Source organism: Arachis stenosperma, chromosome 6, assembly GCF_014773155.1.
Source record: "Arachis stenosperma cultivar V10309 chromosome 6, arast.V10309.gnm1.PFL2, whole genome shotgun sequence".
Taxonomy (NCBI): domain Eukaryota; kingdom Viridiplantae; phylum Streptophyta; class Magnoliopsida; order Fabales; family Fabaceae; genus Arachis; species Arachis stenosperma.
Window position 1 is genome coordinate 80,725,252 of NC_080382.1, and position 16,584 is coordinate 80,741,835.

At 42.0% G+C, this 16,584-nt stretch overlaps 1 non-coding gene across 1 annotated transcript; it reads right to left on the reverse strand.

The window, feature by feature from the left end:
- Positions 1-1,397: 1,397 nt before the first annotated feature.
- On the reverse strand, positions 1,398-1,505 carry LOC130938343 (small nucleolar RNA R71). The gene has a single exon (XR_009069512.1). It is a non-coding gene; the product is annotated as a small nucleolar RNA R71 (small nucleolar RNA).
- Between the last annotated feature and the right edge of the window lie 15,079 nt (positions 1,506-16,584).

Genomic DNA, 16,584 nt, shown 5'->3' on the forward strand with positions numbered 1-16,584 from the left:
TTTATTTGATCTTGGTTCTATTTTCAAGTCAATAATACAGAGAACTGAAGATTCAGTATATGCAGCAGAGGAATTATACAAAAAAAGCTGGGCGTTTAAAACGCCCAGTGAAGAAGGAAAACTGGCGTTTAAATGCCAGCCAGGGTACCTGGCTGGGTGTTTAACGCCCAAAAGGGTAGCATTTTGGGCGTTAAACGCCAGAATGGATACCATTCTGGGCGTTTAACGCCAGGATGGCACAAGAGGGAAGATTCTGTTTTCAAATTAAATTTTTTTGCAAATTTTCAAAATTTTTTTCAAAATCAAATCTTTTTGAAATCATATCTTTTCAATCAAATCTTTTTCAAAATCAATTTCTTTCCATTTTCAAAAAATACTTGCTATCAATTAATGATTTGATTCAACATTCAAGTATGTTGCCTTTTCTGTTGAGGAAGGTTTAATGCTTGAATCATATCTTTTCTTGTTAGCCAAGTCATTAATTTTTAAAATCTAATCTTTTTAAAATTGTTTTTCAAATCATATCTTTTCAATCATATCTTTTTAAAACCATAACTTTTCAATCATATCTTTTTAATCACATCTTTTTCAAAATAGTTTTCAATCATATCTTCTTCAAAATCTTTTTCAAAATGATTTTAAAATCTTTTTAATTTTCAAAAAACTCTTCCTCTCTTCTCACATCCTTCTATTTATGGAGTAACACTCCTCCTCAATGCACAATTCGAACTCTATCTCACTAAGTTCGAATTCTTCTCCCTCTTCCTTCTATTTTTCTGTTTCTCTGACACCTCAAGGAATCTCTATACTGTGACATAGAGGATTCCATACTTTCTTGTTCTCTTCTCTTTCATATGAGCAGGAGCAAAGACAAAGGCACTCTTGTTGAGGCTGATCTTGAACCTGAAAGGACCTTGAAGCGAAAGATAAGAGAAGCTAAGGCACAACTCTCTGTAGAGGACCTAACAAAAATCTTCAAGGAAGAAGAACCCATGGCAGCCGAAAACAACAACAATGCCAACAATGCAAGGAAGGTGCTGGATGACTTTACTACACCTACTCCCGACTTCTATAGGAGAAGCATCTCTATCCCTGCCATTGGAGCAAACAACTTTGAGCTTAAGCCTCAATTAGTTTCTCTAATGCAACAGAATTGCAAGTTCCATGGACTTCCATTGGAAGATCCTCATCAGTTTTTAGCTGAATTCTTGCAAATCTGTGACACTGTCAAGACTAATGGGGTTGACCCTGAGGTCTACAGACTTATGCTATTCCCTTTTGCTGTAAGAGACAGAGCTAGGATATGGTTGGACTCACAACCTAAAGAAAGCCTGAACTCTTGGGAAAAGCTAGTCAATGCCTTCTTGGCAAAATTCTTTCCACCTCAAAAATTGAGTAAGCTTAGAGTGGAAGTCCAAACCTTCAGACAGAAGGAAGGAGAATCCCTCTATGAAGCTTGGGAAAGATACAAACAATTGATCAGAAAGTGTCCCTCTGATATGCTTTCTGAATGGAGCATCATAGGTATTTTCTATGATGGTCTGTCTGAACTGTCCAAGATGTCATTGGATAGCTCCGCTGGAGGATCTCTTCATCTGAAGAAGACGCCTACAGAAGCTCAAGAACTAATTGAAATGGTTGCAAATAACCAATTCATGTACACTTCTGAAAGGAATCCTGTGAATAATGGGACAAATAGAAGAAAGGAGTTCTTGAGATTGATACTCTGAATGCCATATTGGCTCAGAACAAAATATTGACTCAGCAAGTCAATTTGATTTCTCAAAGTCTGTCTGGAATGCAAAATGCACGAGGCAGTACTAAGGATGCTTCATCTGAAGAAGAAGCTTATGATCCTGAGAACCCTTCAATGGAAGAGGTGAATTACATGGGAGAACCCTATCGAAACACCTATAATTCTTCATGGAGGAATCATCCAAATCTCTCATGGAAGGATCAACAGAGACCTCAACAAGGTTTCAACAACAATAATGGTGGAAGAAACAGGTTTAGCAATGGCAAGCCTTTTCCATCATCTTCTCAGCAACAGACAGAGAATTCTAAGCAGAACCACTCTGACTTAGCAACCATGGTCTCTGATCTAATCAAAACCACTCAAAGTTTCATGAATGAAACAAGGTCCTCCATTAGAAACTTGGAGGCACAAGTAGGACAGCTGAGCAAGAAAATTACTGAACTCCCTCCTAGTACTCTTCCAAGCAATACAGAAGAAAATCCAAAAGGGGAGTGCAAGGCCATCAACATGGCCGAACTTGGAGAGGATGAAGAGGCAGTGAACCCCACTGAGGAAGACCTCAATGGACGTCCACTGACCTCCAATTAGTTCCCTAATGTGGAACCTTGGGAATCTGAGGCTCACAATGAGACCATAGAGATTCCAATGGATTTACTTCTGCCATTCATGAGCTCTGACGAGTATTCTTCCTCTGAAGAGGATGAGTATGTCACTGAAGAGCAAGTTGCTAAATAGCTTGGAGCAATCATAAAGCTAAATGACAAGTTATTTGGTAATGAGACTTGGGAGGATGAACCTCCTTTGCTCACCAAAGAACTGGATAACCTGTCTAGGCAGAAATTACCTCAAAAGAGACAAGATCCTGGAAAGTTCTCAATTCCTTGCGCCATAGGCACCATGACCTTCAAGAAGGCCTTGTGTGACCTAGGGTCAAGTGTAAACCTCATGCCTCTCTCTATAATGGAGAAGCTAGGGATCTTTGAGGTACAAGCTGCAAGAATCTCACTAGAGATGGCAAACAATTCAAAGAAACAAGCTTATGGACTTGTAGAGGATGTTCTGGTAAAGATTGAAGACCATTACTTCCCTACTGATTTCATAGTCCTAGAGACTGGAAAGTGCATGGATGAATCCATCATCCTTGGCAGACCCTTCCTAGCCATAGCAATGGCTGTGATTGATGTGGACAGAGGAGAATTGATCATTCGAGTGAATGAAGAATCCTTTGTGTTTAAGGCTCAAGGATATCCCTCTGTCACCATGGAGAGGAAGCATGAAGAGCTTTTCTCAAAACAGAGTCAAACAAAGCCCCCACAGTCAAACTCTAAGTTTGGTGTTGGGAGGCCACAACCAAACTCTAAGTTTGGTGTTGAACCCCCACATTCAAATTCTAAGTTTGGTGTTGGGAGGTTCCAACATTGCTCTGAGCATTTGTGAGGCTCCATGAGAGCCCTCTGTCAAGCTACTGACATTAAAGAAGCGCTTGTTGGGAGGCAACCCAATGTTATATGTTATCTATTTTCCTTTTATTATTTTATGTTTTCTGTAGGTTGATGATCATGAGAAGTCACAAAATTAATTGAAAAAGCACAAACAGAAAGAAAAATAGCACACCCTGGAGAAAGATCCTGCTGGCATTTAAACGCCAGTAAGAGTAGCAGTTGGGCGTTTAACGCCCAGTCTGGCACCATTCTGGGCGTTTAACGCCAGAAAGGGGCACCAGACTGGCGTTAAACGCCAGAAAAGGGCAAGAAGCTGGCGTTAAACGCCAGAAATGGGCACCAGCCCGGTGTTTAACGCCAGAGTTGGCAAAGGGTACATTTTTGCACGCCACTTGGTGCAGGGATGACTTTTCCTTGACACCTTTGGATCTGTGGACCCCACAGGATCCCCACCTACCCCACCACTCTCTCTCTTTCTTCTTCACCCATTCACCAATCACCTCAACACCTCTTCCCCAAAAACCCTTCACCTATCAAATCCCATCTTTCTCTTCACCACTCACATTCATCCTTCATTAAACCCCACCTACCTCACCATTCAAATTCAAACCACTTTCCCTCCCAAACCCACGCTCCCATAGCCGAACCCCATCCTTCTACTCCCACTATATAAACCCATCTTCACTCCTTCATTTTCACACAACCTAAACACTACTTCTCCCCCTTTGGCCAAAACATAAGCCTCCTCCATCTCCTACATTTTCTTCTTCTTCTACTTTCTTCTTTCTTCTTTTGCTCGAGGACGAGCAAACCTTTTAAGTTTGGTGTGGTAAAAGCATTGCTTTTTTTTTCATAACCATTTATGGCATCCAAGGCCGGAGAAACCTCTAGAAAAAGGAAAGGGAAGGCAAAAGCTTCCACCTCCGAGTCATGGGAGATGGAGAGATTCATCTCAAGGGTGTATCAAGACCACTTCTATGAAGTTGTGGCCTTGAAGAAGGTGATCCCCGAGGTCCCTTTCAAACTCAAAAAGAGTGAATGTCCGGAGATCCGACATGAGATTCGAAGAAGAGGTTGGAAAGTTCTTACCAACCCCATTCAACAAGTCGGAATCTTAATGGTTCAAGAGTTCTATGCCAATGCATGGATCACCAAGAACCATGATCAAAGTGTGAACCCGGACCCAAAGAATTGGCTTACTATGGTTCAGGGGAAATACTTAGATTTTAGTCCAGAAAATGTAAGGTTGGCATTCAACTTGCCCATGATGCAAGGAGATGAACACCCTTACACTAGAAGGGTCAACTTTGATCAAAGGTTGGACCAAGTCCTCACAGTCATTTGTGGTTCATGAATGTTAAAATTGTTGGCTCTTGAAAGAATGATGAAAAAGGAGACATGTTACTGAGGATCTGAAAAATCATAAAAATGATTCTTGAAGCAAGAAAAAGCAGTGAATACAAAAAAAAAAGGAACGAAAAAAGGGGAGAAAAAGAAAAAGAAAGAAAAAGAGAGAAATAAAGTTGTGATCCAAGGCAAAAAGAGTGTGCTTAAGAACCCTGGACACCTCTAATTGGGGACTCTAGCAAAGCTGAGTCACAATCTGAAAAGGTTCACCCAATTATGTGTCTGTGGCATGTATGTATCCGGTGGTAATACTGGAAGACAGAGTGCTTTGGGCCACGGCCAAGACTCATAAAGTAGCTGTGTTCAAGAATCATCATACTTAACTAGGAGAATCAATAACACTATCTGGATTCTGAGTTCCTAAAGAAGCCAATCATTCTGAATTTCAAAGGATAAAGTGAGATGCCAAAACTGTTCAGAGGCAAAAAGCTAAAGCCCCGCTCATCTAATTAATACTGATCTTTATAGATGTTTTTGGAGTTCATTGCATATTCTCTTCTTTTTATCTTATTTGATTTTCAGTTGCTTGGGGACAAGCAACAATTTAAGTTTGGTGTTGTGATGAGCGGATAATTTGTACGCTTTTTGGCATTGTTTTTAGTATGTTTCTAGTAGGATTTAGTTAGTTTTTAGTATATTTTTATTAGTTTTTAGTTAAAATTCACTTTTCTGGACTTTACTATGAGTTTGTGTGTTTTTCTATAATTTCAGGTATTTTCTGGCTGAAATTGAGGGATCTGAGCAAAAATCTGATTCAGAGACTGAAAAGGACTGCAGATGCTGTTGGATTCTGACCTCCCTGCACTCGAAGTGGATTTTCTGGAGCTACAGAAGCCCAATTGGCGCGCTCTCAACGGCGTTGGAAAATAGACATCCTGGGCTTTCCAGCAATATATGATAGTCCATACTTTGCCCAAGATTTGATGGCCCAAACCGGCGTTCAAAGTCACCTTCAGAATTTCCAGCGTTAAACGCCGGAATTGGCACCAAAGTGGGAGTTAAACGCCCAAACTGGCACAAAAGCTGGCGTCTAACTCCAAGAGAAGTCTCTACACGAAAATGCTTCAATGCTCAGCCCAAGCACACACCAAATTGGCCCGGAAGTGGAGTTTTATGTCATTTACTCATCTTTGTAATTCTTAAGATACTAGTTCCCTATAAATAGGACTTTTTACTATTGTATTTTCATCTTTTGATCACTTTAGATCTTAGATCATTTGGGGGCTGGCCTCACGGCCATGCCTAGACCTTGTTCTTATGTATTTTCAACGGTGGAGTTTCTTCACACCATAGATTAAGGTGTGGAGCTCTGCTGTACCTCGAGTATTAATGCAATTACTATTGTTCTTCTATTCAATTCGGCTTGTTCTTGTTCCAAGATATCACTTGTTCCTCAACTTGATGAATGTGATGATCCGTGACACTCATCATCATTCTCACCTATGAACGTGTGACTGACAATCACCTCCGTTCTACCGTAGATTGGGTGGATATCTCTTGGATTCCTGATACACGACGCATGGTTGTTGCTCGCCTGACAAACGAGCACTCGCCTGACAACCGAGCCATCCATTCCGTGAGATCAGAGTCTTCGTGGTATAAGCCAGAATTGATGGCGGCATTCAAGAGAATTCGGAAGGTCTAAACCTTGTCTGTGGTATTCTGAGTAGGATTCAATGATTGAATGACTGTGACGAGCTTCAAACTCGCGATTGTGGGACGTTAGTGACAGACGCAAAAGAATCACTGGATTCTATTCTGACATGATCGAGAACCGACAGCTGGATAGCCGTGCCGTGACTGGGTGCGTTGAACATTTCCACTGAGAGGATGGGAGGTAGCCACTGACAACGGTGAAACCCTTGCATACAGCTTGCCATGGAAAGGAGTAAGAAGGATAGGATGAAGACATTAGGAAAGCAGAGAGACGGAAGGGACAAAGCATCTCCATTCGCTTATCTGAAGTTCTCACCAATGAATTGCATAAGTATCTCTATCTTTATCTTTATGTTTTATTCATCATCTATACCCTTTTGAGTCTGCCTGACTAAGATTTACAAGGTGACCATAGCTTGCTTCATACCAACAATCTCTGTGGGATTGACCCTTACTCGCGTAAGGTTTATTACTTGGACGACCCAGTACACTTGCTGGTTAGTAGTGCGAAGTTGTGATAAAGAGTTGAGATTGCAATTGTGCGTTCCATGTTGATGGCGCCATTGATGATCACAATTTCGTGCACCACATATGCATTGAGAAAAATAAAAGAAAAGAAAAATAAAAAGAAAAATAAAAAAAGGGAGAGAAAAAGAAAAGAAAAAGAGCAAATAATAAATGGGGACAAAATGCCCCAAGTTAAGTAAGAATATCAATGCATATGAGTTGTACTTAAATTTGGGATGTATGAATGTGTGGTAAACATCGTTAATGGGTAGTTAAATTTTGCATTGTAATTACATGGATTGTCTTAAGTTAGGTAGGAAGTTTAGGTTAATTAAGGATTTAGATTTTAGTCCACTTGACCAAATAAAATCCTACCTTGACCTTGACCCTATTACAACCCTACCTCTTAATTTGTGTATTGGTGCATTAAATTTTTGTTGATTGTTAGATGAAGAGTAAGCCTTAAAAAGCAAGATTAGTAGAGAATTGAGAGAATCGAACCTCAAACACCTGAGCGATTAGAGTGTATACACTTCTAGTGAGGGTTTGATGCTCGATTCCTTGTTCCCTGCTTTCATGAGCTATTTTCTTTTGCAAGTTTACTTGTACTTTATTTTGTGATTTGAATTAGTGAAATCCAGTTCATATTTGTTCTTAAAAGATTTGTTTACCTTTAACCAAGTAGATAAAAGCATTTTGTGTGTAGTTGCATTCATATAGATAGGTTGCATTTCATAAGTTTTACCATTCCTCTTCACTTTCTTATAGCTTCTCTTGAGCTTAGCATGAGGACATGCTAATGTTTAAGTGTGGGGAGATTGATAAACCACTATTTTACGGTTTATCTTGTGCTCAATTGAGTGGATTTTATCAATCTTTCATACACTTGTTCATACAAAATCCATGGCTTTACATTTTCCTTCCTGATTTTGTGCTATGATTGAAAATATGCTTCTTTGACCTTATATTTGCTAATATTAATCTTCTCTTATTACCATTAGATGCCGTGATATGTGCGTTAAGTGATTTCAGGGATTATAGGGCAGGAATGGCTTAGAGGATGGAAAGGAAGCATGCAAAAGTGGAAGGAATACAAGAAACTGAAGAAACTGCTAAAGCTGTCCAGCCCGACCTCATGGTACTAAATCGATCATAGCATGAGCTACAGAGGTCCAAATGACACGGTTCCAGGTGACACGAACGTGTGGATCACGCGGACACGTGACCTGGAAAAAACCCAATCCACGCTAATGCGTGGACGACACTTCTGCGTGACTTTGCAGCAACCTGTACGAACCAGAAATCGCTGGAGGCAATTTCTGGGCTGTTTTTGACCCAGTTTTCGGCCTAGAAAACACATATTAGAGGCTATAAAGTGGGAGAATCCATCCATTCATTCAACAATTCACACAATATTCATATTCACAATTTTAGGTTTAGATGTAGTTTTTAGAGAGAGAGGCTTTCTTTTCTCTCTTAGGTTTTAGGATTAGGATTTCTTTTAGTTATTAGGATTGTTTCTTCATACCAGGTTCAATATTCCTTTATTTTGACTTCTTTTCTACTTTTAGATACTATAATGCTTTTATTTATTAATGACTTATGTTGCGAAATTGGCTTATGAACTTTTCCATGTTAGATTTGATTTCTTTTATTAATGCAATTTGAGGTATTTCAGATATATGATTTTTATTTAGCTTTCTATATTCTTGGCTTTGGTTGGGTAATTAGAGACTCTTGAGTTATCAAACTCTTTTGTTAATTGATAATTGGAAGTTTCTAATTGACTTGAATTCCACTAACTCTAGTCTTTCTTTGGGAATTGACTTGGACTTGAGTATTTGTTCATACCCTGGGTCGAGCTGTTCGACCCGGGATGTTCGACAGACAAAGCGACCGACCTCTTCAGGTCAGGGCAACCCGACCTCTTTCCAAAGAGCTCGGCCAAGTCACCAAGAAAGCCCAAAGAAGGGCCCAAATAGAGGAACACGCCCCAAATCCTAAGGCAGCCCAAGCCTACAGAGAGAATGGCGGTTCCCTTGAAGATAAAGATGACCTCACTTGAAGATAAGATAAAGATAAGATAAGATAACTAACTTATCTTATCTAAAAAGGTCACCCTATGCCATTATAAATACACTGTAGCACCCAGGTATAACTCATACTCTGATTCTACTCAATACCTGCTTAATACCCTTGCTAACTTAAGCATCGGAGTCCCTTGCAGGTACCCCCCACCCTCCGAGGACGAAGGATCAGCATCATCACCAAGTCCAACGAGTCAGACACAGCGACTCCGACAACCATCATTAGATCGGACTCCGCAGCTCCGACCAGCATAGAAGATCTCATCCGAGATCGACTTCTAGTTTCAGGTAACCCTCGGAACATTGGCGCCGTTGCCGGGGAACCTGAAAGTCATCCCATTACCATGGCGGACGACCATGACAACGATCACACCTCAGATCTAGAAGAAAGAACGCCGCATAAAAACGTGGACACAACACCAAAAGATACTTCCCAAATCAACAATAAGAACTCCCCAAATGAGGGAGCCCTAGAGGCATTTCAAGATCGGTTAAACAACTTAAGGAAGACGCTCTACGTCAACGAGAGGCCGAGAAGGATCTACAAAGAGAAATAAGGCGACGCCGGAAACTGGAAACCAAACTCCTAAAACTTGAAGCTGATGTCAAGACGAAAGCCAGCCAATCCATTCCCGAAGATAACGCACTAAAGGAGCAAGACCCATTCACCAAAGAAATCATGAAGACAAAATTCCCAAAGGACTTTAAACTCCCAGACATGACCTTATACAACGGCACTACAGATCCCAGCCATCATCTCAGCAACTTCAGAAGCAGAATGTACCTTACTAATGCCTTAGATGCAGTTCGTTGCAAAGCCTTTCCAACTACTTTAACAAAAACAGCAATTAAATGGTTCGACAATCTCCCTCCTAGGTCCATCTCAAGTTTCGACGACATGGCTAAAAAATTCCTGGCCAGATTCTCCATCCAAAAAGACAAAGCTAAACATGCTCCGAGCTTACTAGGAATTAGACAAGGAGAGCGGGAAACCCTACGTAACTACATGGAGAGATTCAACAAAACATGCATGGATATACAAAACCTTCCAACAGAAGCTGCCATCATGGGTCTCATTAATGGCCTGCGAGAAGGGCCTTTTAGTCAATCCATATAAAAGAAGTACCCCACATCTCTGAACGAGGTGCAGGAGCGAGCGGAAAAGTACATCAATATGGAGAAAAACTCCCGATTAGGAGAGACCTCAAAAGCAGGGTTCACCCCTCGGGATAAAGACAAAGATTCCAGAAAAAAGGAAGATCGACATGGAAAGAAAATAAAAAAATACCACAATTACACCCCTCTTCAGGTGTCTCTTGTGGATGTCTACAGAGAGGTTTGTAGCACAGAAAAATACCACCAGCTCGACCACTCAAAGGCAAAAAAGGAGGAGGAAATTGGGAAGAATATTGTGAATACCATCGGATCCACGGGCACTCCACCAATGAGTGTTTTGACTTAAAAAACGTCATAGAAAAGCTCATACGAGAAGGAAGGCTAGATCGATACCTGGCCACCCGTGATGATGAACAAAGGAAAAGAAGAATAGCAGAAGACGTCGGACCAACCGCGCGATCATCCCGGACGCCAGAAAGACATGTCCACATGATACATGGTGGATTCGCCGGGGGAGGAATCTCCAAATCATCCCGCAAAAGACATCTCAAAGATGTATACCACATCGCAGAAAAGAAGGAAACACCCGACATCCCGGCGATCACTTTTACCAAGGAAGACGCATCCGGCGTCATGTCAGGGCATGACGATCCCATGGTCATCACTATTATACTGGAAAATGCAAATCTTCACCGCACATTGATAGACCAGGGGAGCTCTGCCGATATCTTATTCAAAACCGCCTTCGATAAACTCAGCTTGGAAGAAAAAGAACTCAGAGCATATCCGGACAGCCTGTTCAGGTTAGGAGATACCCCGTTTCAACCAATGGGATACATCCCGCTCCACACAACTTTTGGAAAGGAAAGACAGTCAAGAACACTCAAAATAGATTACATCGTCGTTGACGTAAGCTCAGCCTACAATGCCCTAATAGGTCAGACAACATTAAATCAACTCGGCACAATAGTCTCGACTCCGCGTCTATGCATGAAGTTCCCAACCGCAGAAGGAATAGCCACAGTAAAAGCAGATCAGAAGATGGCGTGCCGCTGTTACAACGAAAGTTTAAACCTCAGAGGCAGAGGAGAAGAATTCCACACAATCGAGCTCGGTGGAGTTCGGAGGTGGGAGGAGCTCTGCCCACAACCTGAAGGAGAAATAGAGAAAATCCAGATTGGGACCACCCCAGACCAAACAACAAACATCGGCACACTCCTAAAAGGGGACATAAAAGAATCACCCATACAATTCCTACGCGACAACGCCAACCTCTTTGCGTGGAAGGCCGCAGACATGCCAGGCATAGATCCTAAACTAATGTGCCAAAAGCTAGCAGTCTACCCAGGATCTCGGCCGGTATAATAAAGGCGCAGAAAGCTAGGACCAAAACGCTCTCAAGCGGTGGAAGAACAGGTACGAGCTCTACTGGAGGCAGGCTTCATAAGAGAAGTCAAATACCCGCTATGGCTTGCTAATTTCGTTTTGGTAAAAAAGTCAAATGGGAAGTGGAGAATGTGCACCGACTATACCGATCTCAACAAAGCTTGCCCGAAAGATCCTTATCCGCTCCCAAACATCGACGCACTGGTAGATGCCTCTTCCGGATACAAATACCTCTCCTTTATGGATGCATACTCGAGATATAACCAAATCCCAATGTACCCACCCGACCAAGAAAAAACCTCTTTCTTAACCCCAAAGGCAAATTACTGCTACATTGTTATGCCCTTCGGTCTAAAAAATGCGGGAGCCACTTACCAAAGATTAATGAACAAAGTTTTTTCGGATCACATCGGAAAGATCATGGAAGTCTACGTAGACGACATGCTAGTGAAGACACAAAACGAAGAGATGTTATTATTCGACCTGACATAAGTATTCAACACCATAAGACGACACGGCATGTGACTCAATCCCACAAAATGTACCTTCGCAGTAGAAGCTGGTAAATTCTTGGGTTTTATGATCACACAGAGAGGAATCGAGGCAAAGCCGGACAAGTGCAGGGCCGTACTCGACATGAAAAGCCCGACTTGTATCAAAGAGGTACAACAACTCAATAGGCAGTTGGCAGCCTTGTCCATATTCCTGGCGGGATCCGCAATAAGATCTCTCCCCTTCTACGCCACTCTAAGGAAGGGAAAGGAGTTTGAATGGACAGTTGAATGCGAGCAAGCCTTCCAAAACTTCAAAAAATTTCTGGGACAGCCACCTATATTAAGTCGGCCACGGGAAGGGGAACCACTCATCTTATACGTCGCAGTAGGAAATCGGGCAATAGCCTCATCACTGGTCTGAGAAGACAACAGTGGGCAACAACCCATATACTTTATCAGCAAAGCGTTACAAGGGTCCGAGCAAAACTACCAGAAAATAAAAAAGTTCTCTTATGCTCTCATAATAACATCTCGATGACTTCGCCCATATTTCCAGTCTCACACCATTAAAATTCGGACCAACCAGCCCATAAAAGGAATCTTACAGAAAATAGACTTGGCAGGCAGAATCTTACAATGGGCAGTCGAGTTGTCCAAATTCGACCTTCAATACGAAGCTCGGACGGCCATCAAATCTCAATATCTGGCCGACTTCATTGCGGAATTTACGAACACACCGAAAATCCCCACAGAATGGAATCTATACGTGGACGGCTCCTCAAATAAAACGAGAAGTGGTGCAGGCGTAATAATTGAAAGCGGCCAGGGGACCCAGATCGAACTCTCCCTCAAATTTAGGTTCCCTGCCTCAAACAATCAAGGAGAATATGAGGCACTACTAGCTGGTTTGAAGTTGGCTAGGGAGGTTGGAGCTCAAAAACTTATGATCTTCAGCGACTCACAGGTAGTCACTTCACAAATAACAGGCAGCTACCAAGCCAAAGATTCCACTATGAAAAGTACCTGGACAAAACTAGGGAACAGCTCGGACAACTCGGTGAGTATGAGATTCGACACATACCCCGATAACAGAATAACCCGGCCGATGCACTCTCAAAACTAGACAGCACTAAACCAGGAGGCAACAATAGAAGCCTTATCCAAGAAATTCTACAGAAGCCATCAATCTCAGAAGAAGAAAAGGTCCTAGCCATAACAGGTCGCGATCAGGGATGGATGACCCCCATAATTAATTACCTCACAACAGAGGCCCTCCCTATAGATGAGAAAGAGGCAAAGAGGTTAAAACGGAAAGCACAATACTATACCATCATAAATAATACTTTATACAAAAGAGGGATTTCAACACCGTTGCTAAAATGCATGCCGACTTCCAACACTAAGGATATCTTAGAAGAAGTACATAGTGGCATTTGTGGCAATCACCTCGGAGCGCAAGCACTCGCCAAAAAAGTACTACTGGCAGGATTCTATTGGCCAACCCTACAAAAAGAAGCCACAGAATTCGTAAGGACATGTTCGCCATGTCAAAAGCATAACAACTTCCACACCGCTCCGCCAGAGGAACTCATCAGCATAACCTCATCTTGGCCATTTGCAAAATGGAGACTCGATCTCCTCAGACCTTTTCCTCAAGGATCAGGACAAGTCAAATTCCTCATAGTAGGAATAGACTACTTCACAAAATGGATCGAGGCAGAACCCCTAGCCAATCCCACAGCTCAAAGAAGTTAGAAATTCTTGTATAGAAACATCGTCACAAGGTTCGAAGTTCCATACTCCATCACTACAGACAATGATACCCTGTTAACAGACGCAGGCTTCAGAAAACTAGCGGCCGACCTGAATATAAAACAACAATTCACCTCTGTTGAGCACCCCCAAGCCAATGGGCAAGCCGAAGCTGCTAACAAAGTTATATTAGCAGGGATAAAACGGAGATTACAGGATGCAAAGGGAGCCTGGGCTGAGGAGCTCTCACAAGTCCTATGGGCGTACCGAACGACTCCACATTCCACGACAAAGGAGTCACCCTTCCGATTAGCTTACGGAATGAAAGTAATGATTCCAGTGGAGGTCGAAGAAGGATCACCCAGAGTAATCTATTTTAGCGAAAAATTCAATTCCCAACTTCAAAGGAAGAGCTCGACTTACTTCCAGAAATCCAAGAGAAAGCTCGGATAAGGGAAGAGGCGCTGAAAAGACGAATGGCCTCCAGATACAACCGAAAAGTAATACAGCGGGCCTTTGTTGAAAACGACCTTATCCTAATCCGAAACGATATAGGAACAACACGACCTGGAGAAGGAAAGCTGGCAGCAAACTGGAAAGGACCCTTCCGAGTCATAGAAGTATTGGGAAAGGGCTACTACAAACTTTCCGAACTCGACGGGCAAGAGCTTCCTAGATCATGGCATGCCTGCAACCTAAGAAGGTACTATAGCTAGGGATGATAAAAGATCTTAGACAAGGCGCACTCTTTTTCCTGATAAAGGTTTTTTAACGAGGCGCCCCGCCAAGACCTACAAATCACCCAACTTAGGAAATTAACTCCTCATGTATATTTGCATTTTCCTTTAATAAAATTTGTTCAGATTCTCTACAAACGCTCAAGTCGTATTATTCTGAAAACATTCATCGCCCGATTATAAAGCTACAGATCGACAAAAAGTGAAAATCGAATTCACTGCACGATCACGATAAAAATGAGGGCTAAAAACCCAAATTCTACAAAATTGGCAAAGATGAAAATAGAATAATGCAAGAAGTTATAGAAAGTGATCCATAGAAAGGACCTGACGAGGACCTAATAAAATGGATTGCTATAAAATAACTTAAAGACTGGCCAGCACAAAAAGTCAGACCAGCCACAACAACCCAAGTTATAAGTAAAGCCCTGGAAAGAGGTCTGGCCAAATCTATAAAAGAGGATTACTATAACTTCGAAGAGCCCGACATGAGGAAGTCGGACTCCTACAAAAAGGTTACAAAAAATAATCCCTGAAAGAGACCTGAACAAGATCAAAGAAAGAGGATTATCAAGTAACTCGACAGGGCCCAATGTGACAAAGTCGGCCCGGAAAGATAAAGTTACAAAAGATAAATCCCTGAAAGAGACCTGAACAAGGTCCAAGAAAGAGGATTATCAAGTAACTCGACAGGGCCCGGCATGACAAAGTCGGCCCGAAAAGATAAAGTTACAAAAAGATAGTCCCTGAAAGAGAGCTAAAACAAGGTCCAAAAAAGAGGATTATCAAGTAACTCGACAAGGACTCGATGTGACAAAGTCGGCCCAGAAAGATAAAGTTACAAAAAAATGATCCCTGAAAGAGACCTAAAATAAGGTCCAAAAAAAGAGGATTATCAAGTAACTCAACAAGGGCTCGACGTGACAAAGTCGGTTCAGAAAAATAAAGCTACAGAAAATAACTCAGAAGAACCCGACATGACGAAGTCGGCACAAAAGACAAAGAGTTATCAAGTAATCTCTGAAAAGAGAATTGAACAAGGACCAGGTAGGAGAAATACAGAAAGGACTCATAAAAGCTCGACATGATGGCCACCCGAAAACCTCAAAAAACAAATCCTAATGAGAGACCTCAGAAAATGTCCAACAGAGATGGATTGTTGAAGATAACTTCGGGACAAAGAAAGAAGACCAACACACAAGGTGGATTCAGACTTAACAAGAAGTCGGGCTACAAACATAAAGCAAATAAAGGTCCAATCCAAACACAAGTCGCAGGCTTTACAAAATTAAAGTTGCTAAAGCGAAAGCAACTGAAGAAGTACCCAAAGTCAGAAGCAGGCTTTACAAAATTAAAAGTTCAAAAGCCCACAGGCCAGGCTATACCAAAATATACCAAAGATAATTAAAGAGAATTCGGAGGTCCTCCACTAGTGGCATCAACATGAGATGAAAGAGGACGAGTCTGGAGAGGCACCGCATCCACTGTCCCGTCGCCTCAATTCAAGATCTGACAATCAGGATCTGGCTCAACTACGGTCGAGGGGGCTGAAGAAACCGGCATAGCAGAAGCTTTAAGAGGAGGCGCAGGAGGAGGTTCAATGTCATCATCGGGATCATCCGGGACAATCTTGCCATCCTTTACTACGTTATCAAGATTAATGGTGCACAAAATTGTGATCATCAATGGCGCCATCAACATGGTACGCACAATTGCAATCTCAACTCTTTATCACAACTTCGCACAACTAACCAGCAAGTGTACTGGGTCATCCAAGTAATAAACCTTACGCGAGTAAGGGTCGATCCCACAGAGATTGTTGGTATGAAGCAAGCTATGGTCACCTTGTAAATCTCAGTCAGGCAGACTCAAATGGGTATAGATGATGAATAAAACATAAAGATAAAGATAGAGATAGAGATACTTATGCAATTCATTGGTGAGAATTTCAGATAAGCGAATGGAGATGCTTTGTCCCTTCCGTCTCTCTGCTTTCCTACTGTTTTCATCCAATCCTTCTTACTCCTTTCCATGGCAAGCATTATGCAAGGGTTTCACCGTTGTCAGTGGCTACCTCCCATCCTTTCAGTGGAAATGTTCAACGCACCCTGTCACGGCACAGCTATCCAGCTGTCGGTTCTCGATCATGTCGGAATAGAATCCAGTGATTCTTTTGCGTCTGTCACTAACTCCCCACAATCGCGAGTTTGAAGCTCGTCACAGTCATTCAATCATTGAATCCTA